Source organism: Euphorbia lathyris, chromosome 1 (assembly GCF_963576675.1).
Source record: "Euphorbia lathyris chromosome 1, ddEupLath1.1, whole genome shotgun sequence".
Classification (NCBI taxonomy): domain Eukaryota; kingdom Viridiplantae; phylum Streptophyta; class Magnoliopsida; order Malpighiales; family Euphorbiaceae; genus Euphorbia; species Euphorbia lathyris.
Window position 1 is genome coordinate 93,364,161 of NC_088910.1, and position 13,480 is coordinate 93,377,640.

Sequence of the window (13,480 nt, forward strand, 5' to 3'; positions counted from 1 at the left end):
AGTGTCTCGCCGAGACGCCTCCAGCGGTGGGTTGTCTCGCTGAGACACTATAGTGTCTCACCGAGACAACTCGGGCGATGTCGCATTTTCATCGACCGAGTCTTCTAAGCCGCTTCTTACCTGATTCCCACTCCTAAGTTAGATGGCATGGACCCTTTCCTTTGGATTTTGCTCACTGTTTGGGGGTAGTTGTCCCACAGGACGTTCAGAGTTATTCCTTGCCATTTGCCCCAACTGCGTCTCCAACTGCTTCGTGTGAGCTTCATTCTGGACCATACGAGTTTCCATTCCTGAGACTCTCCCGTCTATCGCTCCCAATACTTTTATCATGGCATCCACCTTATCTTCCAGGGTGTCTTTTTTCTTTTGGTATTGGTTCTGATTTTGCTGAGGCGGTGCTGAAGAGGTCCCTTGATTGGAATTCTGAAATCCGGGTGGTCCCAAGGCTGCTTGGTTGTTGGACCAACTGAATCTCGGGTGATTTTGTCTCCTAGCGGGGTTGTAATTATTCTGATAAGGTCCATTATGCTTCATATAATTGACTTGCTCTAGCACGATGGGGCATTCTGTGCTTCTGTGCTCTCCTACGCAGATTTTGCATTTGAAGACTGGCGCGGGCGCTGGTTCGGACTTTTTCATCTCAGCCAAGACAAGATCAAGCTTTTCTGCCAGAGCTGCTACCTGAGAGTCTGACTCTGATGTACCTACCGATTTTGATGATGGGGCCTCCACAGCAAATACACCACGTCTTGGGGTCGGCTTCTCTATCTGTCAGTGTGCACTACGCTCTGCTAGCTCCTTCACAAGGCTATAAGCAACTGCCGCTGTCTTACTGAATAGATTACCACCTGCAGCTGCATCCAAAGAAGCTCTGTTAGCAGAAGAAATACCAGAGTAAAAGAGTTGTACCAAATGGTGCTTTTCAAACCCATGATGTGGGCACTTTCGCATGAGCTTTTGGAATCGTTCCCAAGCCAAGTGTAGATTTTCACTCTCAAACTGTTTGAAACAGTTAATATCGCTCTTGAACTGCGCCATATTGGACGGCGGAAAATACTTGGCCAGAAATTCACTGACTGTGCTATCCTAATCTGCTAGGGATCCTGGTTCCAATGAGGCTAGCCAATCTGCTGCTTCATCCTTCAAAGAAAAACGAAATAATGTCATGTATACATCTTCAGTAGTAACATTATTATATTTAAAAGTGCTGCAATAAAGGGTGAATTTATTCAAGTGGGCATTGGGATCCTCATGGTATTCTCCACCGAATTGTCCCGAATTTTGGATCATTTGGATCATCGCTGGTTTGATCTCAAAAGAAGCTGATGCAATGGTAGGCTGCACTAAGCTAGAGGTAGCTGTAGGCCTTGTGGCCTTGAGAAGCTCCATGATAGAAGGTGGATTGGCCATCTCTTCCGGTTGAGGGATTTCCTCTTCAGGGGGGATGTCGATTTCCTCCACCCTAACCTGCTGTCTGCGTTCTTTCCTTAACCTGCGCGTAGTTTTATCAATGTCAAGGTCAAAACGCAAAGGTGAATAACTTCGAGAACGTCGGTGCATAAACTAAAAACAAAACAAAATAAAATAGCGTCAATATCAAATTTCGATTTTTTTGACTTAATGTGCACTCGCGTGCCTCCCCGGCAACGGCGCCAAAAAACTTGATGCTCCTTGGATATATAGTAAAAGTAAGGTCAAGTATAAACATATCGCAACAAGTAATAAAGTGTGCAAGCACAGGTCGAACCCACAGGGAGACAGGATTGCAGAGCCACTAAGTCTAATCAAACGTCCAAATGTCAAGACAAATAGAATTGGGGTGGAATTGGCATTAACTAAATATGCATTTAATTATAAAGAACTAAAAATTAACGCTAGGGATGACAATTGGTGAGGTTAATGGATGAGAAATCTGGGATTTCGGATCCTTTGGTTGAATCATATATCTAGGTCGAGAGTTAAGAGTTGTTAAATCATGTCGGAATATAACGGCAACCATTCTAGAGAAGGTATGAATGTGATCAGTATTCTAAAACCCCTATTCACATGTGTTCAAACAATAGGTTGGTTAGGCAATATGTTCTACAACATGTAAAGCATTACTAAGTCCTGTTTGGTTGAACTCTAAGCCGTAGCCCAAGTAAGAACCGCACTCCTAGTGTCCTAGTGAGGTCTGAGTGTATGGGTTCAGTATAGATTCTCTCCTCTCGGTCTCGAATCTATCTAAAATTCTATTTCCTTTCGGATCAAGACATTAAGTACAGACAATCAAATTACAGTTGACAATCAAATCATACCCTAACTCTAAACCCAGATATAATCATTCACACCAAATTCACCTCCATCCCAGATCGGATGGAGATTAGCTCATAGATATGTAAATCAACACAATCATAATGATAAAGATGAAATCCATAAATATATATTGAAAATCAATAGAAGAGTACAAAGGAGAAGAAAACTAGACTGTCACTCTAGTGATCGTCGATGAATCCTCAATTGAAAGTCGCCAGAAAATGGAATGAGAGTAATTGAAAATCCCAATTGTAGTAAATGAGCCAAAGCCTAGCTTCTAAAATGTGGTTTGCTATCACAATGGCTGCTCAATTGTTTCAGAAAAAGAAGATTATCTAGAAATAAAACCTAATTCCCTTTTATAGTCACAACAAGAGCTACAAGGGCAAAAAGGTAAATTACAGGAATAAAAATGGAGATTTCCAGGTTTTCATAGGGCCAATTTAGCAAAAAGAGCCGGACATGCGTTGCTGATTCGCGTTTTGTCTCGGCGAGACAGTAGTTGTCTCGGCGAGACTGCATGTGGGCGGGTCCGCTTCAGCTCCTCGTTCTCTCGGTTGATGCCTGATTGCTTCTTAGAGCTCCGAGGAGGTCCAAAAAGTCCTGAAAGACACTAATCATGTCGTAAGGTAAAGGAAACATAAAACCGACCTAAAACACGAAAACAATAAACAAAAACAGTTGAAAATAACTAAGAACAGTGAATGAAATGCACCTAAACATCTATGAAATATGGAAATATCAAGTGGCCCGTGGGGGACGGTCACTAGCGGGTCGCTTGCTTCTTGTCATGGTGGAAGTGAAGGAGTAAGAGAGAGTTTGGAATGATTATGGGGGGTGAGAGTGAGTGTGAGGGAAGAAGTTGGGGAAAAGGGTGAGAATTTATAGGAGAGGGGTGTAATTCCAAGGGATTCTCGGAATTCCAGGAGGGATACGCGGGGCGTGAGGGGGCAACGCCACGCGTATCCCATCTCCTGACTTTATTTTACGCAAAAACTCCACTGTACGCGGGGCGTGCCTGGGGGTACGCCTCACGTATCGCGGCTCCTGGTCAAAAAGAGGTGGGAGAAAGGCGAGAACGCGGGGCGTACATGGGGGTACGCCCCGCGTGGAATTATTTTTTTGGTTTTTCTCCAAGGGTATTCGGAAGTTTTATGGTTTTTAATTAATATTTAATGTTTTATGGTTTTTAAAGAGTAATTATGAGGGTGGTTAAAGCAAAATTGATGATGGAGGGAGGTTGAAGAAGTTTTGAATTTGAAAAGCTGGGATGTGATTGGAAGGTAGAAGAGGTGGAGTGGAGAAGTGGGAAAGACTTTTGGGGAAGAGGAAAGAGTGATGGGAGAGATGGAAGAGGAAAAGCTGTCATGGGGAGTTGCAATTCGCAACTCCCCTAGGATACGCGGGGCGTGCCCTAGGGGGCGCCCCGCGTGTCGGTACACGTGGTGCTTATTAGGAAGAAGACCCAACGGTCGAATGTACGTGGGGCGTGGTAGGTCAGACGCCCCACGTAACGTGTCTTTGATTACGAAAATGGGGACAGACACGGAGATGCGTGGGGCGTGAGAGGTATGGCGCCCCGCGTAGGGTTTTGGATGTTAATGGGATTTGTTTTTCTTTTGATTTTTTTATTTAAAGAAACGAAATGAGACGGAAGAGAAGACAAGTGAAAAAAGAAATAGAAAGAAATGCATACAAATAAAAAGAGAAAAATAAAAATAAATAAAACTAAGGTGAAAAAACAGTTATGATACATATAAACAAGGGGTTTGAGAAATTCAAACCGGTGCTACGTTTAGAGTCGGAGTAGCTCAACTTTCTCATGCGGCGGCTTACTGCAGGTTGTCCGAGTTGGAACTTGATGGGTCCGAACTTCTACCGTTTAGGAGAGTTATTGCTTGTCCGGACTCTCTATTTTTTCCCCGCGAGTTTTTCTCGGTGTTTGCTGGGAGAGTTCCTATTGGCCTCTCCTGTTGCTGACAATTCAAATGGGCTACCTGACGGCTAAGGTCCCTGCAAAACACCTCACTATCGGCAAGACGAGTTAAGATATCCTTTAACAAGGACGTTACTGACTGGCCATGCACGTTGTCGGGAGGCTGATTGTTCTGACCACCGGGCATGGTTTGTGGTTGCCCTAGCCCATTTTCCCGATATTCTTGATAAAAGTCGGGTGGGGGCCTCAATACATTATTATTATTAACGTACGACAAGTTAGGGTGTTGGTATCGAGGCCTCCATCCGCTGTCATTATTATTGTGGTAGTGTGAGTAGGAGTTTGGGTTAGGATTGTACCTTTGATTGCCTCCTACGTAACTTACATTTTCGGTGTCACCGGTGAAAGGGCTACCGGCTTGGCAATTAAGTCCGTCATGATCTCCACCACAATGATTGCACATCAGGACCTGTGCAACTTTGTTGAGGCTCAACTGTGCTATCAAAGCGTCAAGTTTTTTATTCATTTCCGCCATGGAACTTTTTGGAGCCTCTTTCTCCACAGCGAACGTTTGATGTCGCGGGGTCCGGCAAGCCGATTTTCTTGCCACTGTATGCTTTTCCTTGCGAGCTCGTGGATGAGCTCATATGCTTCGCTGGCCGACTTTCTAAACAGGTCCCCACCTGCCGCGGAATCCACGGTAGCACGGTTAGTAGGTGTTAATCCGTGATAAAAAGTACTTACCAAATCGTGCTTGGGGATATCGTGGTGCGGGCAGCTTCGAAGCAACTTTCGAAATCTCGCCCAAGCCGCATAAAGGGCTTCATGCTCGAGCTGCCGAAAGGTAGTGATATCGTTCCTCAACTTAACCGTTTTGGAAGGCGGGAAGTAGTAAGAAAGGAATTCCTTCTCAAGCTCCTCTCATGATGTAATCGATCCCGCCTCCAACGAGTGCAACCACTCCAACACTTGTCCTGTTAAAGAGAAAGGAAACAACTTTAGTCGGACGGCCTCAACCAGAACACCGTTTTGTCGAGAAGTTTCGGCACACATAAGAAATTTATCGAGATGTTCGTTAGGGTTTTCATGGGGTTCCCCTCCGAATAGACCAAGCTGTTGGATCAGTTGGATCATGCTAATCTTGATTTCATATGTGTTGGCTGGAATGGTGGGAGCGATGATTCCGTTGCGATTTTGAGGGCGATGCGGAGCAAGAATCTCTATCATCGAGCGCATGTCGTTTCCTCCACCATTACGGTTGTTGTTCACGGGTTGCACCGGTGGCCTTTGGTTGACCTCGGGTTGGTTAGCTTCATTGTTGAGGTTTTCCATTTTCTCTCTCCGAATCCTACAAAGAGTACGTTCAATTTCAAGATCAATAGGAACGAGAGTATCACTCCGAGATCGGGTGTGCATAAAATAAATAAATGGGAAAAAATTATAAACAAGAAAGAATATTGTTAGTAAAAAGTATATATAAACAATTTATACAAAGATAATGCTTAGACTAACAATAAAACGCTTTTGTCTAATATTGCAAGAAATTATAAATCCCCGGCAACGGCGCCAAAAACTTGATGTGTTGCGCCTAGGTAGAGCTTATGAATATATATTATGATAAGTTCGTTATGACTATGGATGTGATCTTCCTAAATGCTCTATCTCTACTAGACGCTACTACTTAGGGGCAAGTGTACCCCGTCGTATCAAGTAATAATCCGGTTAAGACCGGGTATCGAATCCACAGGATTTATAACTACAAGTATTAAACGACTCGGTTTTATACGTTATCTAAGCGGTGAATACTTTGAGTTGATTTGGGAGACAACTACAAACTACTCCTAACTACGGGTGAGAAAGATTTATATAACAAAGACTCTACGAAGTGATACGGATAGTGATAAGTTATAAATATGATAAACAATGACTCCGAATATATACGGTTGATGATTTACTCTTGCAATGACGACTACGTGTAGAGTGACTGACACGTGGAGTACTTAGACTACGTGGTTCGTAGTCAAGGCGTGTCTAATGCTTGGGATTAGAAATTAGGGCCCGTAAGTTCCGTGGCTTGTCAATTCCTACGGTTTTTGGTGTGTCACTTCTGGTAAGGCAACACCTATATGAATCCCTAAAGATAGCCCGAATGGCGTCGGAAATCGCGTTCCCCTACACAATAATCAATTACGAATATCAAAACAAGTAGCAAATATCAACACATATAAAGAAGTAGAAATTGTAAATCATAAATTATAAATATGGAAAATGTAAATATGGAATACAACCAAGCTTAGTACATAGGAAGAGTACAAGCTAATTAGCAAGTGAAAAGGGAAGAATCCGCCCTCGGAACTAGCTAACCGGACTCAAAGCCGTCTCTTAGGACTTGGAGGTGGAACTCTCGAGCTTGGTGAACGAAGGTGGAACGGAACTTCGACGGAATGCCGGAATAAACGAACAAGTTCTCAAGGGGATAGAGTTTTCCTATGTAAAATCTGAATCTAAAATCTAAAACTATATAGCAAGAGCTCAATACATAAAATTCTGGATGTCTAAATGAGTGCTAGTCACTCTTATTTAGAAACATCAAGCTAGGGGTAGAATTGTAAGTTCACAAGATACAAGCATGGAGATACATTATTTCTGCAGAATTCCCATGACACGCCCCGCGTATGGTAGGGGACGCCCCGCGTATTGGCCCATTTCGTCAATAATTCCTGCATGTGGACCAAATTCAGATCTTGTTGTCTCAACCACGCCCTGCGTAGACTAAGGTACGCCCCGCGTGGTTGGGCTCCTAAGATTTAGTAGCTTGAATTAGGTCTTTTACGCCACGCGTAGCCTGAAGCACGCCCCGCGTATATGAGTCCCTAGAACTTTAGATTGAAGAACTTCCCATATACACCCCGCGTAGTAGCAGTTGACTTGGGAGACCATGCAGTCTGACTTTCATGATTGATCTTATCATCTCTGACTAGATGTTTCACGCCCCGCGTGGAGGTTGATACGCCCCGCGTATCAGTGGGTTAGTCCCACGTGGTGCCTGTGGATTGAGCAATTATTTCTGACTGGATGTCCCACGCCTCGCGTGGAGGTTGATACGCCCCGCGTATGTCGGTGGATTTTTGCTCCTTACTCGTACCTGAAATACAATTCTCGAGAGCCGAGTTAGCTTGACGTTTTATTTTCTAAATTAATCAAAAATAAAGATAAATAACCGAAAGTACGGATTTTATTTTTATTTCGTTATTTTATTAAAACACTCTATTTTTGCAATTAAACTTATTTATTTTTTCCAAAATTAAACCGTAAATCACGCTTAAAGATAGGGACGAAACGCCCCTATCAGTAATAAATCTGGTTTGAGTCCAGGTATCAAATCCATAGGATTTACACCCATAAGTATCAAACTACTCGGTTTTACAATGTTATCTAGGTGAAGATTACTTTGGTTTTGGGTTTTGTAACTATTTAACTACTCTCACACTATACGTGAGACAAATTTCAGCTTTAAAGGCTTTATAGAATGAAACGGGTTGCGTTAAGTTATAAAACGTAATAAATGATATTTCAGATTGCATAACAAGTAATATTTAATCATGCCAATACGATTATGAATAAATTAACCAACTTTGTTAGTTCTTAGTTCGTTATTCCTTTGGGAAGGGCGATATTAATTCTAATTGATTCACAAACTAGGCTCATAAGTGTCATGGCTTGTCAATTCCTACGGTTTTTGGGCTGTAAATTCCAGTGATGCAACACTTATATGAATCTTAATGGATTTCGAAGTTTGTAATCAACCTAATAGCCAATTATGAGAATCAAAGCAAGAAATATATATATTAATAAGTGTAACGAAAATGAAAATCATAGATTATATATTAAAACTGTGAAAAAAGTTTGAGCAGAATACAACTGAATCTAGCACATAGAAAAGGTACAAGCAAATTAACAAGGAAAAAAGGGTAGAGAATTCGACCCTTAGAACTAGCTAACCAGACTCAAAGTCGTCATTTCGGATTCGGAGATGAAACTTCCAAGCTTGAGGAATGATGATGGAATCATAACCTTATCGGGATGATAGAAGAATTTTACAACAATCAATCTCTCAAGGTGTAAAGTACTTTATTGAATGAAAATATGAATGCCTAATTGTGTGCCAAGCACCCCTATTTATTCAAAAATCTAGTTTGAGACATAATCATAATTTACAAAGGTAATTTGGACGTTCGCACTCTAAGCTAGAAAATGGGGTCATATGGCATGTGGGTGAGTGACATATTGTGTTGACCATTGATTCGTAAGTTTGGCAACATTTGGTCTTTAGCCACACGATGTGTGGCCTCTTGACAGATCGTGTGGTGAAGTTGAGGTACATTCTGCCCAAAACTTTATAATTCATATGTCGTGTGAAGTATGTCACATACATGTTGACTAGGTTTTATGGTTGACTCTGAAGAAAGTAATGCTCCACACGCCATTTGGAGCCTTTTTTTTGTATATATTGCTTGTGTGAATCTATCCCACACAACGTGTGGCATACAGGATATGTCGCTTGATATCTTCACAAATCTCCTCCATCACATTCGCACTGAAATAGATGCCAGGTTTACTAAAGTTGATAGCCTGACCTGCCATACTTTCATAAGGATGAAATAAATTAATAATCTGTTGACATTCAACCTCAGTAGCACTAAAGAATGGGAAGTTGTCATCTGCATAAAAAAATAATAAGTGAGAAACACTAGGGACCCCAGGACATATTTTGCAGCTCGTAATCAAACCATCCAATTCAGCTTTAAACGGGACAACACTTCAGTGCATACTATAAACAGATAGGGTGAGGGCGAATCACCTTGTCTCAGACCCCTCCCAACGACCATAGGACCAACAAGTTCAGAATTCACACAGACCTCATAAGATACTGTACTAACACACAACATTATCTAGTTCACCCATATATCATGAAACCCCAATCGAGTTAATACCAGTTTCAAAAAACCTCAATCCACCATGTCATAAGCCTTGCTTACATCAATTTTCAAAGCCACTTCGCCATTTCCACCTTGTTGCTTCCTTTTCATATAGTGTAGAGACTCAAATGCAATCTGGACACTATTGTTGAAACACCTTTCCACATAATTTTGATTTGACAAAATTGTTTAAGTACAATTAAAAATATTCTAAACACACTAAGTTTAAATGCTTTGATTTATTCTACTAATGTGTTTGTTCAATGTTGAGTTAAATTGTTTATAAGACACAAAGATTAAAAGGCCCAAAGCCCAATATGGAAGTCAAAGCCCAAGTCAAACAGTTTAAGGCAACTCGGCCCTCGTATGTCAAAACGCTGTCGTTATGTACAAAACGCAGTTCAGCGGAAGAAGGATCTAGAAGACCTTCAAGGAATAACTTCGGGACGAAGCTGCTGAGTTGATTCGACAAAGAGTACAAGACAGCAGCTGGCTAAGAACAACTTCCAGACAAAGTGTTTCCACTTTGGGTAAAGATCAGAAGACACAGAATGCTGTCCAGTTGACCTTACCTTAAATGGAGAGACATTTTGCCGAGCTGACCAAAAGCTGACCGAGGACAGAAGATACTCAAATCTGATTGGCCGAGAGCTCTGAGCAAGACAGGATGACAACGACAGGAAGCCATTTCCCTCCAACGGTTATTTCGAAATTCGAAATGACCGACACCTCAGGCGTCTCTATAAATAGAGCCCTTCAGTTGCTTCATTCACACAAAACTTGATCAAGCCATTACGCTGACCAAATTTCTACGCAAAGTTCTGCAAGAAAAAGCAAAGCAATCTTACACTAAATTTCATATCTTTTGTGTAAAAGTCTAGAGTGATTATTCAATCATCTAAGGTGTCTTAGCAATCATTGTATAGGACAAACACTTATCATTTCTAGAGATTAGAAAGGAGAGGCTGAGTACTCGGTTATAGTACTCAGCGAGAGATTAGGATTGAGTAGAGGTATAGAGGAAGATACTCTTGTTATACTCAGTTGCTAAGATTGTAAAAGGTTTGATGCCCTACCGTTAAAGAGCTCAGTAGAGAATTCAAAATCTCGGAACGTGTTCCGGGGACAGGACGTAGGCTTGGAGGCCGAACCTGGATAAATCTGCTGAGTAACATATTTCTAACCTTTAACTCCTTCATATATTTATTGCTTGCTTAAACAAAAACTGACCAAGTAAAGAGGTCAAGCTGAGTTGTGCGCATTGAATATCTGAGCTCAGGAATAGACTCTAAGTTCTATCTCCCGACTCAAGTAAAGAAAACTAACCTAGTCACTAGTTGACTAAGCCAGTATCTTGCTATTCACTCAGCGCCATTGTCCAAACCTTTTTCTCACGAAAAAGAAGTCTGCCCTAACTTAAAATTTTTAAATAGTTCCTAACCCCCCCATTGGAACTATACGTGTAACGTTATAAGGGACCAACAAGTGGTATCAGAGCTTAAAATCTCACTGTAAAAGGTTTAACCACCTTGAGCTGATCCCCACTATGGGCGAAAACAGCACTCGATTTCTCCCAGGAAACCAAACAACTCAGATCTTACCTGAGGGGTTGTCCATTACTCGGCCTCCCCTATTCTTCGGGTCTAACTACACCTTCTGGAAGAATAGGATGAAAAATTTCATTCAGGCTACAAATATGAGTGCCTGGCTATCCATAGTCCAAGGTCCATTTGTACCTGTCGAAGTTGTGGCTGGCCAAACAGTTGTTAAAGCTGAGGCCAAATGGACAGAGGATGATCTCAAGAAGCTACAAAATCATGCTTCGGCTATAAACATGCTTCACTGTGCGCTCGATGCTGCAGAATATAATAAAATCTCAGGTTGTGAGTCGGTGCAAGAGATCTGGAAGAAGCTAGAGGTCACCTACGAAGGAACCAATAAAGTAAAGGAGTCCAAGGTGAACCAGCAGATGAGACTGTACGAGCTGTTCGAAATGAACAATGATGAGGGAATATCTGACATGAACGCAAGGTTTACCAACATCATCAATGAGCTCAAGAGACTTGGGAAGATCTTTACTGAGGAAGAACAAGTCAAGAAAATACTCAGGAGCCTTCCCAAAGACTGGCAAGCGAAGAAGACCGCTGTTGAGGAAGCTCAGGACTTAACCACCTACAAATATGATGAGCTCATCGGCTCGCTGCTGACCCATGAGATCTCGATGAAGAATTTCGAGGTGAAGGAAAAGTCTGAAGACAAGAAGCAAAAATCTCTTGTCATGAAAGCTGACTCCACTGATGGGAGCTCAACAGATGATGAGGAGATGGCTATGTTCACAAGGAAGATGAAAAGGCTGTTTAGAAAGAATGACACATATTCTAAGAAGCCTTATAGAAAGTTTGATAAGTATAAAGCTGAGTCCAGCGACAGCAAATACAAGAAGGACAACTCAAAACCCATTACATGCTTTGAATGTCATCAAACTGGCCATATCAAGTCAAGCTGCCCTACGCTGAGGAAAGAAAAGAAGAACGGAAAAAAGGCAATGGTGGCAACATGGAGCGACAGTGATGAGTCTTCATCAATAGAAGCTGAGGCCACCGAGTCAGCGAAGATATGCTTCATGGCTGACGAACTTGCTGAGCCGTGCGTCTCTGAGCATGCTGACCCCTCCATTGCATCTGATGATGAGGAGCAATCAAATGAGGTAATATCACTTTCCCAGCTCAGAAACGAAATGGGTAATGCCCTGAGTGACCTCTATACACTTGTCAAAAAGTGTAATAAGAAAATTAGAGCACTCAACAGGCGTTGTGACGAGGTTGAAGAGGTCAAGCTAAGTGACCTCAAATTCCTTCTTCAGGACAACTCAACTTTGCATGATAACATGGAAATCATACATAAGTCTGTCACTGAAGTCCAATCAGATTCAAAGAAACTGAAAAAGGACGTCACAAATATCCAGAACCAACTAAAGGTTCAAAATAAAAGAAATATTCCTCTAAATGCTCAGTACCGAAGTACTGGTCAGCAGAGATGGAATCCCCAGCGGAATGTCCAGTGTGACTTCTGTGGGAAGAAAGGACACACCACAAAGGTGTGCAGGCACGCTCAGCACTGGGGTGCTGACCAGTCAGTGAAAAATCCTAAACGGAAGGTCAGCTGTGACTTCTGTGGAAAGAATGGCCATACTGTCCAAGTATGCCGCCATAAAATAAAATATGATGTTTTACCTGTTGAACCTAACAAGCAAGGACCCAAAAAGAATTGGGTACCTAAAAGTAACTAGTTACAATGCAGGTAAGCCTGAGGTGTGCTGAGAAGTCAAAGATGTGGTATATTGACAGCGCATGCTCGAGGCACATGACTGGTGATGAAACTCAGTTCATCACATTTGAGCATAAACGAGGAGGAAGCGTAAGTTTTGGAGACAACAAAAAGGGTAAGATAGTAGGGTCAGGAACCATCGGAGGTAATCCTACTATTGAGTCAGTCTCCCTAGTCAGCAGACTCAAATATAACTTACTCAGCGTAGCTCAGCTATGTGACAATGGGAGAAAAGTTATATTTGATGCTACTGGATGTAAAATATACGAGGGAAAAACAAATGAGTTAATTTTAACTGCCCCTCGGATTGATAATGTCTTTATGCTAGACTTAGAGAAAAAGTTTTCAAAAACTGTATGCTTAGTTTCAAAGGAAGAAAATTCCTGGCTATGGCACAGGAGACTTGGTCATGTAAGCATGGACCTCCTGGCCAAATTAGCAAGAAAGCAATTGGTTGAGGGACTGCCTGAACTTAGATTTGAAAAAGATCAATTATGCCACGCTTGCCAAGCTGGAAAACAAACCAAACAATCTTTTCATAGCAAAAACATTGTCTCAACTAAGCGTCCGTTAGAATTACTACACTTGGATCTCTTCGGTCCAGTCCAACCGCTGAGTCTGGGTGGAAGAAGATTTTCCTTGGTCATTGTAGATGACTTCTCTCGGTACACTTGGGTCATCTTGCTGAGTAGCAAGGATGAGACCTTTGAGACATTTTCAAATTTGGTTAGAAAACTTGAAAATGATAAAGACCTAAAACTGGCTCACATCCGAAGTGATAATGGTGGAGAATTCAAAAACCAACAGTTTGTTAAATTCTGTGAAGCCAGCGGCATTGACCATAACTTTTCTGCTCCTAGAGTGCCTCAACAAAATGGGGTTGTTGAAAGGAAGAACAGAACACTGGTTGAAATAGCCAGGACAATGCTGAGTGAGCATAGGC